Source organism: Camelus bactrianus, chromosome 23 (assembly GCF_048773025.1).
Source record: "Camelus bactrianus isolate YW-2024 breed Bactrian camel chromosome 23, ASM4877302v1, whole genome shotgun sequence".
Classification (NCBI taxonomy): domain Eukaryota; kingdom Metazoa; phylum Chordata; class Mammalia; order Artiodactyla; family Camelidae; genus Camelus; species Camelus bactrianus.
This window is the reverse complement of record NC_133561.1, coordinates 26,351,059-26,367,866: the sequence shown is the minus strand read 5'-3', so window position 1 is coordinate 26,367,866 and position 16,808 is coordinate 26,351,059. Positions and strand designations below refer to the sequence as shown.

Below are 16,808 nucleotides of genomic sequence, written 5' to 3'. Positions count from 1 at the left end.
AATATCAAAGTGCCCCAGGGCCCTGAACTTGGGCTTCTATATCTCCTCAAAAGCCCATTGAGACTGGTGGTCATGAATCTAAATAAGACCAATTCTCAACCAGGCTCAGGGCTTTAAAGACCTCCTAGAGCTGCTGACTCCTAAATTTGTACTTCCAGCCAGATCACTCCCCAGAATTCCAGACTCAAACATTCACATACCTATTTGACACCTTCTCTGGAATGTTAAATAGTTATATCAAATTTAACATGTCCAACACCAAATTCCAGATCTGGCCCCCAAAATCTGCTTCTCCTGTAGTCTTCCCATCTCTCTAAGTGACCAATCCATCCTTCCAGTTGTTTGGGCCAAAGGCTTGGAGTCAACTCTGACCCCTCAGTTTACCTCATACCAATGACATCCAACCTGTCAGGCAATCCTGACAGCTCTGCAGTGTGTCCGGGCTCTGGCCACCACTCACCACCTCCAGGACTAGGACTGTGTCCCAGCATCCATCATGACTCTCCTGGATCATTACAAGAGAGTCCTAACTGATCTCCCTGACACTGCCTCCACCATCCTTCATTCTAATCTCAATAAAGCTGTCAGAGAATTCATTTAAAATCTAAGTCAGATCACATCACTACTCAGCTCAAAATCCTCCATCTCACTCAGAATAAAAGCCAAAGTGCAAATGCCCTGGTACCTCTTTGGTCCCATCTTCTACCCTCAACTCTGGCCACACTGGCCTCCTTGTTGTCCTTGAGCATGGAAAGTATGTGTCCGCCACAGGACCTTTGCACTTGCTTGCCTCCCTTCCTGTCATGCCATATGTCTGACTTGCTCTTTGTCTTCTTTTAGATCTTTGTTCAAACAGTGTGTTACCAGAGAGGCTTTCCCTAATCATCCTTAGAAAATAGGACCCCCTTCTCCCCTCCCTGTTTTGTTTTTCACCTTAACACTTACTGCCAGCTGACTTGCTATAAATTTTACCTGTCTCCCCCTACTAGAATGTCAATACCACGAGGGCAGGAACTTTATTTATTTCAGAGTCTCCTCCATGCCGAAAGGAATGCCTAACACGGGGTAGGTATCCAATACTATTTGTTGCGCTAATTTAATGACTAGGTGTGGAGGTCACAGGTGCTGGACGAGACTAGGAGGTGGGCAGGAGCCAGATCAGCAGGCTGGCAGGTCTTGCTAAAGATCTGGAGGAGGGTGCGCACGATCATGATGGTGTTCAGAAGAGCTCCCCTGGGCTCCAGGAGGGAGAACAGCTCTTCTAGAAAGGCGATCTTTGTCTTTGAGGGGTTGAGGGTGGGGAGGTATGAGGATTAGCTTTCTGGAAAGGCCTCTTCTACTCGGAGGAGCAGGGGGCTCTGGGACTCAAGAAGTCTCTGCCTTTTGACAAGACTCAACACCACACAGGGCTGTAATTATGGGTAATCAGCCCAGTGCTTCTGAGTCAGCAGCTCTATTAAGCCCTTTACAAAGACAGGTTGTGGCCCCGCCTCCTCCCGGCAAACCTCCCGCGCCGGGAGCCTGCTCCACCCTGCTGGGGCCTCACCGCTGCAGAGCATCGGGACCTGCCCGCGCCGGCGCGCTCCCACCCCGCTTGTCACCCAGCCTCACCCCTCTTGCCCCCTTGCACTCCTCACCCTGAAGAGATTTCAGTGGAGATCAAGTCCAAGGGGCGAGAGGCCAGCTGAGCTTCTCAGTCCCCGAGACAGGAGACGAGGAGTCCCTCGGCACAAGGAAGGCATCGGGCTGAGCAGTGAGCAGGCGCCGCCCACGGACCCTCTCAGGATGAGCCCCCCGCAGACATAACTACTCAGCACCCCCGGCTGCCCCCAGTTAAAAGCTCCCTCTTAACAACACTCCAACTATCCAAACAACTAGACTATTTATTCAGCGTCTCTTTGGACTACTGGGCTCCTCAAACTAAATTTGCCTCCTGCACATTCCTTGAGGGTTTTAATAACCTACCAGCAAGAACAGAAAGTCCGTTTCTCCTAAACTAATAAGTCAAGCCAAGGTGGAAATACCTTTCAAGGACCCCTCCCTTCCCAACTCTGCTGGACTTTCATTGCAGAGGGAAACAAAATTAATTTTGACTTTACTGCCAAGAGGCACCTAATTATTTAGCTTTACCAAGGAAGAGGGGAGGGAAATCACAGTTAGTGAGGCAGAATGTTCCATCTCCAGGCACTCAGGAGCCCAGGATTCTTTCTTGCCTTCTCACATGCTGGGTTGCAGGATTCTTGCCAGCTGCTGACCTCCCAGGCCCTGCTCTCGTGACCTTGCCAGGCACACCCTCCCTCATGGGGCTGCAGGGCCTTGTGAAGAGTGCCAGGCTGAGCCAGGAGCAGTCAGGTTTGCTCTGCCACCAACCACAGGTTACAGGCCAGTGCCATCAGGTATCTTACAAGTGCAGGGCTCCTGGCAACAGAGATCAGACAGCAGGGAGCTCCCGCAAAGACCACAGGCCAGACAAGAGAGCTAGCAATTCAGACAGAGAGCAGCCCCTCTCTGACCCTTCCACCTCCCAGCTCACCACTCATGTCCTTCCACCATTTCCACTTTCTCCAGACCTGAGAGAAGTTGATTCACTGGCTGATAGATTCACCTGCGGGGAGAAACATTTCTGCCCATTCTGGAAGAAGGGAGGAAGAGGAAAATGGGACAGAAGGAAACTAACATTTGAGGGCCTTCTGTCCATTTTCATCTGTGAACCTGGCCTTTTGAAAAATACCTCAGTATCTGAGCTTGGAACAACAGGAGTTGGGTTCGAATCCCAATTTGCCTTGTGTTACCTGTGTGGCTTCGGGCAAGCTACTCAGCTCTCCCAAGCCACTGCAGCTGCACCTGTCAAGTAGGGAGAGTGGTACCTCCCTTCAACGGTGTTTGCAAAGACTAAATAAGATGTTAAGGGGAAGTAAAAGGACCTAGAATTCCTTGTCCAGCCAAACTAGACTCTCTCTGAAATAAAGACAAAAAAGGAAAAACAAAATGGATCCACAAGGAATAAGTGACCTTCAAGAAGTAATAAACTGAAATACATGTGTATATGTCAGTGTGTGTACCCACACAAAAGCGCATGCGTCTATGTATGTATGTATATCTGTACACATATTTTATGTGTTGTATCTAGATTTAGGTATATACAGATGTGTACTGTAAAAACGAACAAGCAAAAACAAAAATTCCTAGAACTAGACCATTGATACGTTTGGTAATTACTCTTTGAATATCAACACAGATGACATGGAAAGAGAGCCAATGCTCACGGATTAGAAGTTGTTTTTTTAAGTCTATTTTTTTTAAAGTTTTCTTTTGATGGGGGAGGTTATTAGGTTTATTTATTTATTTTTAGAGGAGATACTGGGGATTGAACCCAGGACCTCATGCATGCAAAACATGTGCTCTACCACCTGAGCTACACCCTCCCCCTGGAAGATTTAAAATGATTAAACTTGGCTCAATTTCCCTTGAGGCCACCTTCTCGCTGTGTCCTCCCATGGCCTGTTCTCTGTGAAAACACACCCCTAATGTCTCTTTCTCTTCTCATAAGGACATCAGTCACACTGTATTAGGGCCTCACTCTATCAGCCTCATTTTAACTTAATCACCTCTTTGAAGGCCCTATTGGCAAATATGGTTACATTCTGCAGTACTGGGGGCTTGGATTTCAACATATGAATTTGGGGGGTGGGGGAGCGGGAGAAACGCAATTCAGCCCATAACATCATTCAGTGAGGAGCCGGTAGTCTTTTCAACAAATAGCTCTGGGAAAACTGGATATCCACATGCAAAAGAATAAAATTAGACCCTTACCTTACACCTTACGCAAAAATTGACTCAGAGTGGATCAAAGACCTAAATGAAAGACCTAAAACTAGCTTAGAAGAAAACATAAGTGGAAAGCTTCATGACACTGGATTTGCAGTGATTTCTTGAATACAACACAAAAAGCACAGGCAACAAAGGAACAAATAAATAACTTGGACTTTGTTGAAATGAAAAACATTTGTGCCTCAAAGGACACTACCTAGAGGGTGAAATGACAGCTCACAAAATGGGAGAAAATCATATTTCTGATAAGGATTAATGTCCAAATATATAAAGAACTCCTAAAATTCAGCAACAACAACAACAACAACAACAAAAAACCCAAGTAAACCACATAAAAAATGGACATAGGACTTCAATAGACATTTCTCAAAAAAAGATATACCAGTGGCTGACAAGCACGTGCAAAGATATTCAACATCACCAGTAACTAGGGAAGTGCAAATTAAAACCAAATGAGATATTGCTTCACACCCACTAGGACAGCTGTTATCATAACAGTGGAAAATAACAAATGTTGGGGAGGATGTGGAGAAATTGGAACCTGGTACCTTGCTGGTGAGAGTGTAAAATGGTGCATCCACTGTGAGGAACAGTATGGTGGTTTCTCAGAAAGTTAAATATAGATTTACCGTATGATCTAGCAATTCCATTTCTAGGCATATACGCCCTGAAACTGAGGACTCAGATACTTGCAATCAGTGTTCATAGCAGCATTATTCACAACCGCCAAAAGATGAAAACAACCTAAATGTTCATCAACAGATGAACAGATAAACAAAATGTCATATAACATGCAGTGGAATATTATTCAGCCTTAAAAATAATAAAATTCTGATACATGCTACAACGTGGGTGAATCCTGAAAACATTATGCGAAGTTAAATAAGCCAGACACAAAGGGACAAATTTACATGAGTCCATATATGCAGGGTACATAGAATGGCAAAAACATAGAGACAGAAAATATAACAGAGGTTACCAAGTTTCAAGGAGGGTTCTAGGTAAAGGGCTATTGTTTAGTAGGTACGGAGTTTTTGTTCGGAGTGATGAAAAAGTTCAGGAAAAAGATAGTGGTGATGGTTGCACAACAGTGTGAATGTACTTAATACCACTGAATGGTATGCTTCCAATGGTTAAAATGGTAAATTTTATCTTATGTATATTTTATTACAATAAGAAAATACACTGTACAAAAATGTCTGCATGGATGGATGTGCAGTGAAATAAGAGAGGAGAAAAGTAAAGACATGCCAAGTTTCTTATCTTGTTCAAGGAATTGATAGAGATGAGATTGAACTCTAGACACTGTTAGAAAATAGTAGGCCTAAGAATATATGTTAAGCTGAGGAGGGTATAGTCAGTGGTAGAGCGCTTGCTTAGCATGCACGGGGTCCTGGGTTCAATCCCCTGTACCTCCATTAAACAAATAAAAAAATAAAATAAATTTATTTTATTTATTTTTTAAAAAGAATATATATTGAATGTCTTAAAGCGTTGAAGTACCTACAAGAATATAAGTAGAATACAAAACCTTCTACTCAGTAAAGGAAGTAAAGTGGAACAAAAAAGCAGAAAGTAAAAACAAGCGAAACTATAAAGTATGGGAATATAAAACACACAGAAAATCACATAACCAAGTATGAAATGAATCAGTAGTTTCAATCTGTATGAATAGGTTAAATTTGCCCATTAAAAAAACTGAATCTATGACTGGATTTTTAAAAAATATCCAGCCATAGGCTGTGAACAAGATATATATATATATTTTAATGGCATAGAAAAATGGAAGATAAAGAAATGAGAAGAAGATATATCATGTAACTATAAAGAAAATGAAAGTAAGTGTAACAATACAAATGTCAGACTCACAGAATTCAAAGTGAAAGCCATTAAAAGTAATAAAAAGAAATATTCTATATTGATTGAAGGAGCAATCTCTCCAGAAGATATAATAGTGATGAATATTGGTATGCATAAAACACAACATTAAACTATGTAAAGTAAAACCCAATAGACTCACAAGTAGATATTGACAAATATATAGTTATGAGAGAGTTTCACACATTTCTCTCATAAAAAGACTAATCAAGCAGTCAAAAAATAATTACAGATATGGAAGTTTTAATAACACAAATTAAAAAAAAATAATAATAATAAAAAATGAAATGGCCTTTTTAAAAACCCACAAATTTTCTCCCGACAAACAGAATACAAACTAAATTTGCACAAAACTGATCATGAATTGACCACAAAAGAAATTTCTGCAAATTCCAAAATGTTGACTTCACTCAGCCTCATTCACTAACCATACAATAAAATTAGAAACCATACAGTAAAAAAAATCTCCCCAAAGTTCCACATAACTTTGGATTAAATAGGAAGTCTAAAAGGTGATGGTACATTGTTTGGAAATGATCCAGAATGAGCGTAGCACACATCAAGATCTGTAGAAATTCAGCCACAGTAGTAGTCTGAAGAACATTTACAATCTTAAATATACATTAAGTAATTGTACAGCTCAAAAACAAATGAGTTAAACTTTTAGCAAAAGAAGCTAGTAAAAGAGAAACAAAGTAAAATCAACTGAAATAAAATGAAGAAATAAATAAAAATTAAAACAAAAATTAATGATTTAAAACCAAATTTCTATCTGTTTCTAAAGCTAAATGATGGTTCTTTGCAAAGTCTAATGTAATGGATAACTCTTTGGCAAATATAACGAAAGAAAGAAAGAAAAGGTAAAGTAAACATTATGAAAAATAAAAGGGATACAACTGTAGATACAAAGTATATTTTAATCAGTATGACAAGCTCTATTAGGTCTTCAAGAAATGAATAGTTCCTAGCTCATATCACCTCTTTGACAGCATGGAAAAATGGTGAAAAGCTGTTCAATTCACTTTAAGAGTTTGGCATAACTTTGATTCTTAAACCAAATCAGGATATACAAGAAAAGAAACCAATATAACATCAGATGGATGCAAAAATCTTAGAGAAATATCTAGGAACTCAAACAGCACGGTGGTAAAAGATCAAGTGAGGACTGAACTGAGAATTAAAAAATCATTCAACATAGAAAATACACTAGTGTAATTTACTATGATAATAAAATTAAAGGAGAAAAGTCAGATTATCACTTCAATAGATAATAAATAACAGCCTTTGATAAATTTAAAATCCATTTATGATTTTTAATAAACTCTCAGACAGGCAATGAAGGCCAACTTAATCAACTTGTTAAAGGCATTAACTGAAAATATCTATCAAATGTGGTACATCTTTTTAAAGTATTAAAGCATTTCCTTTAAAGTCAGTGAGGACTATGTATCGCCTCTATTCTTCGACATTTTATAGGAGGCCCTGGTCAATGCAAAAAATATACAAAATGTGTAAATGTTGGGAAAGAAAGAAAAAGATATTATTAACAGATGATATAATGGTTTGTCTAGAAAATTCAAGAAAATTAATTGACAGATTATTAGAACTAATTAGAGAATTTAGCAAGATGGCCAAATACAAAATCAAGAGATAAATAAAATAGATCAAGGAAACAGAAGCTTTCATACACTTACCCCATTTTTAAAACATGCCATAGATAACCTTGCCAAAACATTTGAACCTGAATCTAATAAAGACTTTAACTCTAATTACATTTGGGAAATACTGGGGACATTAAAAGACATAGCATGGAGGCAGATATATCTTGAATGTGGGAAACTCTTCAGGACAAATGACTAGTTTTTCATGAAATTAATGATGTGAAAAATTGAAGGGAAGATGATAGTTACATGTCATTATACATCTGGCCAAACTCATAGACTATACAACACCAAGAGTGAACCCTAATGTCAACTGTGTATGTTGAGTGATTATGACCTGTTCATGTCAATTCACCAGTTGTGACAAATGTACCACTCTGGTGGGAGATGTCGATAACTGGGGAGGCTGTGCATGCAGCAGGGTAGATGGGAAATCTCTGTACCTTCCTCTGAATTTTGCTGTGACCTAAAGCTTCTCTAAAAAAAATTGTCTTTAAAAAAGACTTAAGACTTCAAAAACAGAACAAATATACAAACAAACAGAAAGCCTAGCAATCCATGTTGTGACGTGAATAAATCCAAAATGTACAAGCCAAGAATATCACTAATAAAATATTGTCTCTTTACCATTCATAAAAAATTTTTAAATGGTCGGGAGCGGGGTGGGTGGGGAAGAACTGCTATAGATTAGAAGAAATCAAGAAACATAGCCACCAACTTATTTAGATCCAACTCAAACAAACATGAAAATATATCTTTAAACAATCGAGAAAAATTCAGCCTGAACTGAGTACTAACTGATATTGACAAATTTTTGCTAATTTTGTCGGGTACAATTATTACATGCTGTGTTTTTTTTTTTTAAAGCCTTATCAGTTAGAAATAAATATTGAAATACTTACAGGTAAATGTAATAATATATCTGTGAGTTGCTTTAAAATACTGGAGCCAAAAATAAAAAAATGTATTTCTTCAAGCAAAAAAAAAAAAAAAAAAAAAAAGCAAACACAAAAAGAAATATAAACCATACTTTTTTTTTAATTTGGGGGAATGAAACCATTCCCCCAAAATAAAAATATTTATTACCATGGGGCTTAGAGTATCTACTGAAATTTGATTCAAAAACTTCTATTTATATTTATAGCAGACTGTAAATAGAAAATTAATTCATTCACATTAAAAATATGTTTTGTGTATAAAAAGATACCTTAAACAAAGTTTAAAAATAAACAATAGCCTAGGAGAAATAAATAATTAAAATCAGGAATATTTTTAAAACTTTCATAAATTAGTATAAAAGAAATAACCAGTCCAAATGAGAAAGCGATGGAAAGAATCTGAATAAGAAATTCACCAAAGAGGAAATATTAGTGGCCAATAAAGACAGGAAAAGACACTCTTTACTGATATTCAGATATACACAAGGCAAAATTGAAGTACCACAAACTTTTGACAAAAAATCTTAATTTAATAATATGAAAAGCTTTTTAATAACATGCACTATTGGTGGGAATTTAAGTTGACATTCTGAAGGGCAATTGGTGTACCTATTAAATTTAAAATGCATATACCCCATGACATGTCTTAAAATCAACTTTCTAAAAAGGCAGATCCACATGCATGAGGAAACATGGTTAAAGATATTCATTGCAACATTGTCTCCAAGAGTGAAAAACTGGTCCACCCCAAATATCCATCAGTAGGAGCCTGACCAAATAAATTCATCACTAGGGAACAGTACACATCAGTTACAAATGAAAAGGTACATCTCTACAGACTACATATTGTTGAGCTGTGAAATGTTGCAAAAGGATTCAGTTGGGTTGCAAAAAGTTGCAAAAGGATTCAGTTGGGAAACATCCTCCACAGAAAACAACCCTGCATAAATTAATATAGGTATTAATTATATATAAGTAATAGATATACATATGCATATAATATATATATAGCTTGAATACCTATACCATGGGAATGGCAATTAGATTAAAGGACAAAACCACATGATGATAACAATAGAATAAAAAACCTTTGATAAATTCAAAATCCATTATCTTTTTTAAATTCCTAGAAAACAGAGGGAAATTTCCTTGAGCCTTATTAGTATTATATTAAGGAGAATGCATCTGGGAATAAGTTGTATAATTAAAAATTAGTTTAATTTTTTAAACCCTAGAGTTGAGTAGATTGCTTTGGCCACACTGACCAGAGAAGAGTTAGGACACAGGCGAAGGCAGCTGGAGTGTGGATTCTTCATCTCTGCAGGCCTTCAGTTGCTTGTGATTAGTATTAACTCCGTGATCTCCTTTGCTCCCAGTGGTTTTCCCCTAGAAAAGTTTAATCTTAGGCCAATGACCATCACTCCACCCCCTATGAAGCCCACATACATGGGGAAAGTAAAATTCTAATGAAAAGCCTTTGAATCTATGAATACATGGATATATCTTAAAACACATGCCATGTAGATTTTCTTGAAATCTCTCTTGCCACATTCAGAATGGATTTCCATGTACCAGAATCCATCTGTAAATGATGAGCCTAAGAATGGCACATGGAGAACACCCAATGTCAAATGGGAGACACCCAGCTGTCTATATAAGGAAAGGGCAGGTAAGCAGAAGTTCACTGAATGTAGCGAGCTTTTCTGATTTGGCTCTGCCCCCACTCGAGGCCTAGTTCCTCCAATGCACGTTTGCTTTGCCTATGGAGATCATGGTGCTCATTTTCAGTTGTGATTCTGGACACGTGACCACAGTTTTACTGATCTTTGAATAAGGATTAAGAATTGGATAGAGTGTGGGGTGCTTGTTCTGCTGGTATGAGAGTGTGCAAGAGTGTAGAAATAATCATAATGACCATTTATGGAGCCAGCACTGTGCTGGGCATACTCCCTATTCACTGCACTTGAACTCAGTGTCTAAGTCCTCGTGTCCTCATTTTGCGGGTTAATAACTCGCTCAAGGTTACATAACTCGTAAATGCCAGACTTTGCACTTTAACCAATTCTCCAGTTCCAAAGTCCATATTCTCACCTACTGCATTCAGCAAGCTTTTTTTTTTTTTTCTTTTTTTTCCAGGGAGGCAAAATCAAGCTGGAAGTAAAGCATTTGCTTGAAGCTCCAGGAGCCCAGGCAGCAAGATGATAACAAGGTCAGGCTCAGAGAAATGGTCCTTCCTTCATCCTACAGAGGATTCATGATACCTGGGAGGCCTTGGGGCTGGAGCCTGTCATCCACCGGGTTGACTTCCATGCAGAGAACCCTGCTGAGTCACCAAGGCAGTCACTGCTGTTACACAACGAATCAGAATGCCATGAAGCCAGCCCTGCCACTCAGGGTTGCTTCAACCCCAGGCTTTAGTGACCCAGCAGATGGCTGGTGGCTGATTAAAGGGAAGTACAAACATTACACAAACCTTCTTTGGGGAATAAAGCTGATTCCCAGTCTGATCAAAAGATAAAGAGGTTGTTTGCTGGAGAACAAATTTTCCCGCTGTGGCATCCATTTCTGTCCTCCACTTGCTGGCCAGCTCCCACCTCAGGGCTCCCACCCAGCTGTTCCCTCTGCCGGGAAGGCTCATCTCCTGGAAAACTGAAGGGCTGTCTTAGCTCCCTACTCAAATATCTCTTTTTCATTCATTCAAGCCTTCCTGGCCTTTTCATATCTAAAATTATCAACAACAACCCTCCTCTCCAACATACACACAAATAGATCCAGACTCACTTGGACCTCTTGTTTTATGCTTTTCTTTATATGTGTGCGCATGAAATACTGAGCCCTGATGGAGAAGATGTCCCCACAATGTCCCTGTACTTCCTCTCCACCCAAGCCCTCAGCAGAGTTGCTCCTGACCACTAACAAAGAGTAGGGGCAGCCACAAACCGAGGGACGGCCCACACCTCCGCCCTCCCCGACCTGGTGACTTGCCATAGTCTTTCACATTCAAGTATAATCTCATCACCACCACCACCCCCCATACCCACAATGCCCACCCCACCAGGATCTTATTTGGCACCAGGTCCTGGTACTTTGTCACTTTTGCATAGAGTAAGTGATATATGAAGAAATAATGTTTTTTAAAAATTTTTATTGAAGTTTATTTTTTAATTAATTTTTATGGGGGGAGGCAATTAGGTTGAATTGTTTATTTATCTTTAATGGAGGTACTGAGGATTGAACCCAGGACCTCATGCTTGCTAAGCATGCACTCTACCACTGAGTTAGACCCTCCCCTCAATATTTTTACTTTAGATCAACATATCAGTAAAATCGTTCTATAAACCCCTTTTAAATGTTATCTCACAATTCAACCAGATGCTGTTTAACAAGTGATGTAAGTTGTTCAACCAGACTTTATTTATCTAAGCAAGAAAAAAATATTTGTAGGCACATATATTTACATATACACATATATTGTTGTGGAAAAATGTGTTACAGCTCAGTTGTGACAGCAACCTGCATCCGGGTGAGAGACCAAGCAGCACTCGGAGAGTTGGAGAATTCAGGTTTATTGCGCCAGCGGGCCCAGAGGAGTTAACACTTCAAGCTCTGGACCCCTTCTGTGGCTGCCAGTTTTACACTTTGCAACATCATATGCAAATAAAGTACAACAGAAGTTGACCAACCAGGAACAAGCTTTGTAGAAATAGACCAATCAGGAGTGAAGGAAATAACCAATCAGAAGTGAGCTCAGGGAACCAATAGAATTTTAGGTGTAAGTTAGCCATTTCAGAGGCAAAAAGTGAGATAGAGCCTTGGGCCAGGAAACCAGAAAGTGCTGGTAGGAGAGTAGTGGCCCTGCCTGGGGGTCCTGCTGGTCTTTTTATGGGGCTTCCCACCTCAATATAATTTTAAAATATAAGTTGATATATTACCATGTGTTCCAGCATTAAAAAGATAGACAAAAAGTGCTTTCAAGACCTAACTTATACACTTAGTAAAATTAGCTGGTTTTTTTTTTTTTTTGAATGCATACATAATGCTAGTGTTTTGCTTTAAGTGATGAGGTAAGAGGGAAGGTTTCAGGTTGCTCTTTGCAAGCCCTTCTCCACAAATCCCACACTGTGGGCAAGAGCAGTCTTGATTTCCAATAAATGAAAAACCACATGGATGAATTCAGCACCATCTTTTCTCTTTTGCTCATTGGATTTTGGAGGAGTGTAGACATTTTAATGTCCTATGAAATAGTAGTTATCGAATGTGACAGCAATCAGGGGAAGCAGATATTGAAGCAAATCTGCAGAACCATATTTTTTGGCTGCTCGTTAATGTATATTTCAAATAGATGCTTCGTCTGTGACTTGTGTCTAAGTTATAATTAAAAGAGGGAAAATGCAGCTGAAAACCCTAAGGCGGCCAAAGTCCCCCCAGCAGCTAGTGGTGCTCAATAAAAATGCCTGAGCTGCTGACTCAGGAGTCTGCTTACCAGACCTTCCCGGGCATGCTTACCACCAGCGCACTCAGAGGTTCTCCAACAGTTCAGTTGAAAAAAAAAATTAAAAAGGTGAAAATTGTTATTATCCATTGATTTAAAAGCAGGAGGAGGAAGGCGGGAGGGGAGAGGAAGGGGAAGGGGAAGGAGGATGGAGGGGGAGGAGAAGAAGGAGAAAAAGAAAAGAAGAGGAAGAAGGGAACCGGATGTCTTTGTCTCCTTTGGCTCTTCCTCCCTGGACGTGCAGGTGGTGGGCCAGGCCTGCTGGGTCAGCGCAGTGAAAAGCACCTCCAGGACTCTTCCCACTCTGCCATACCGCTGCCCCTTAAATAGACTTCCCATAAAATCTGTAAATCTCGGTTAGAAGTTTCTCAGAGATACCAGGTCCAAACTCTGCCCTTAGCAGAAATCACCCCCAGGCTCCCCAGGGACAAGTGAGCAGACAGCACACAACCAAACACCCCCACTGGTGGAAACTCCTCGCGCCCATTCCTCCACAGCCTACACGAGTTGTTGGGATTGTCTCCCGTGTTTTGAGCCGCAACCATGTTTCCTCCTCCCCAAGCTCTCCTCCATAGTAGTCACAGAATAGATCACTGGGTAAACATCTGTTTGTCCTCAAGCTTACTTCTCTATCCTGCTGGCAGTGCTTGTTACAGAAGTTACTGGAAGGAAAAAAAAAACAAACTAATGATTTTGAAAAAGAGAGAAAAGAGACTGATATAAGCCCAAGGGTCAAGAGTGGGAATAATCAAGGTCTTAAAGGGCACAAATTGGGTTAGGAAGAGAGAGAAAGACAAAAGAAAAGAGAAGGAACAAAGAAAAAGAAGGAAAGAAGGGGGAAAGTAAGAAGGGAATAAAATACAAACTGGCTAATATTTATTAAGAACTCAATGAAAAGCAGGCACTGATCAAAATGTTTTACTTATGCTGATTTAGTCAATCTATAACAACCCTATTCAAGAAACACTACTATTATCTTCATTTTTCAAATGAGCAGACTAAGGTAGTTTTCTTGCCCAACATCACATAGTCAGTGAGTGTGGGATCTGAAGCCTGGCAGTCTGACTCCAGAGCTAACTACTCTGCATACTGCTGAATTTGAGGAGCTTCCATAGATCAGACACTGAGGTAGACACTCTGCGGAGTTGATGTCGGAGTTCAGAACACAGACCCTGCTTAGACAGAGTTGGGTTCAGTCCTGGTTCCCCTTACTCACTAGATTTATGGAAGTCACTCAGTTCTCTTACCTTCATCTGTGGATTGAAGATAATTATAGCATTTAGTTCATAGAATGATTGTAAGGATTACATTGGCTAAAACATTTAGCACAGTGCCAGGACACAGAATGTGGTGGATACATTTTAGTTTTGTCTCACGTGATTCTCACAATACTCTTATAAAGGATGCATTATCCCATCTCACAGACCTGAAAACTTGAGACTCCAAGAGGTATCCAATCAGCCAACGTCATGTGCTGAGGGTAGAGGTGAGAAATAACAGGATAGAGAGAAAAGAGAGAGGATGCAGGAGGAAGGAGGAGAGGAGGTGGGAGCAGGCTCTAAGTTGGACAAGTAGAGAAACATAAGAAGAAGAAAATGACACCTGCTATGGTGAGTGCCTTTCTAAAGGCACCTCAGGTGGCCTCGGGGCTTTTCAAGATGGTGTCTCTAATCCATACAAGGCTGATTCACTCATCATGAGCTCTCTTTTTGTCCAGATTGGGTCTCATTGTAACACACGAGGAAGTCTGGGCTCCCATCAAATCCCTTAAGAAATTATTGATCCCTTAAGCTTGATATCTCCACATGAAAACCTCAGACCACGCACAGAGTTAAAGAACTTATTCATTGTATTTCATGTGCTCAACCTTAGCATCTCCTAACTACCATAAAACCACAGATCAATGTTTCATTAAATTACTTATCCAAAGTAAATTATTACATAAGCATGAAACAAAAGTTATACCATCATTTATAACATTTAGCCCTTTTCTGATAAAATTTTATTTGCAAGTTAGTCTGTAATTCAACTTCATAAGAGCAAAAGCTTGATAATCATAAATATAGAAATTTGTTGTATCAATTATATTTATGCACGAATATATGTATATTAGTTTCTTACTGCTGCTATAATAGATTACCACAAACTTAGAAGCTTAAGACAAATGTACTTTACAGTCCTGGAGGTCATAGGTCCAAAATGGGTCTTAGGGAATAAATACAGGCATCAATAGAGCCGTGTTCCTTTTTGAGGCTCTAGGGCAGAATCTGTTTGCCTCTTCCAGCTACTAGAGGCTGCTTGCATTCCTTGGCTAATGGCCTCTTCCTCCATCTTCCAAGCCAGCAGTGTAGCATCTTCTAATCTTTTCCTCTAATCACAACCCCTAATTTTGTCGTCCAGATCTCTGTCATCACATTTTTTCTTTGACTCTGACCCTCCTGACCTATCCTATAAAGACTCGTGATTATATTGGGTCCACCTAGATTATCCAAGATAATGGGTTAACTCATCTCAAGATCTTAATGTAATTACACTTGCAAAGTCCCTTGATGTGTAAGGTAACATACTCATAGGTTCTGGGGATTAGGACGTGAACAACTTTAGGAGGCACCATAATATGCTACCTAATTTTTTTTAGCTCATTGACTTTCACTAATGTGTAAAAGCCCAAGACCTAACAGCTTTATCAGTAAATACTGTCTCATCACCATCACTGTCCAGAGGAATCTAAACCTTGACACAAGGGCTCAGGGCAGGCATCATTGATAGCCATTCTTGTTCCAAGTTATAAAAACTCCCGATAAACTGTCACTACTTGCAGATGACATGATGCTCTATATAGAGAACCTTAAAGTCTCCACCCAAAATCCATTAGAACTAATAAATGAATTCATCAAGGTTGCAGGACACAAGATTAACATAGAGAAATCTGTTGCATTTCTATACACTAATAATGAAATATCAGGGGAAAAAAAGTTTTAAAAAATCCCCTTTAAAATTGCATCAAAAAATACCTAGGAATAAACTTAACCAAGGAGGTAAAAGATCTATACTTTGAAAACTTATAAAACATTGATGAAGGAAATTGAAGGTGATTCATGCTTTTGGATTGGAAGAATTGATATTAAAATGGTCATACTACCCAAAGAAATCTATAGATTTAATGCAGTCTCTACCCAGGACATTTTTCACAGAACTAGAGCAAATAATCCTAAAATGTATATGGAACCACAAAACAACCTGAATTGCCAAAGCAATCCTGAGAAAAAAGAACAAAGCTGGAGGTAGCACCCTCCCAGACTACAGACTATACCACAAGGCTACAATAATCAAAAGAGTGTGGTATTGGCACAAAAGCATGACACATAGATCAATGGAACAGAATAGAGAGCCCAGAAATAAACCCATGCACCTGCAGTCAATTAATCTATGACAAACGAGGCAAGAATATACAATGAAGAAAAGACAGTCTCTTCAACAAGTGGTGCTGGGAAAACTGGACAGCCACAGGTTAAACAATGAAATTAGAACATTCCCTCACTCCATATCAAAAAATAAACTCAAATTTATTTAAAGATAAATGGAATACCAGAAACTATAAAACTCCTAGAAAAGAACATAGGTGAAATACTCTTTGACATAAATCATAGCAATATTTTCTTGGACCAGTCTCCTAAGGCAAAAGAAATAAAAGCAAAAATAAACAAATGGGATCTAATTAAACTTAAAAGATTTTGCACAGCAAAGGAAGCCATCAACAAAATGAAAAGACAACCTACGAAATGGGAGAAAATATTTGCAAATGATACAACTGACAAGGGGTTAATATCCAAAATATACAAACAGCTTATACATCTCAATATCAAAAAAAGAAAAGAACAATCCAATCAAAAAATGGCAAAAGACTTTTGAATAGACATTTATCAAAAAAAGACATACAGATGGCTAACAGGAGAATGAAAATGTGCTCCACGTTGCTAATTATTAGAGAAATATACATTAAAACCA

General features: G+C 39.2%; 1 non-coding gene across 1 annotated transcript; it reads right to left on the bottom strand.

The window, feature by feature from the left end:
• Positions 1-3,352: 3,352 nt before the first annotated feature.
• On the bottom strand, positions 3,353-3,426 carry TRNAA-UGC (transfer RNA alanine (anticodon UGC)). Its single transcript has one exon. It is a non-coding gene; the product is annotated as a tRNA-Ala (tRNA).
• Positions 3,427-16,808: the final 13,382 nt, after the last annotated feature.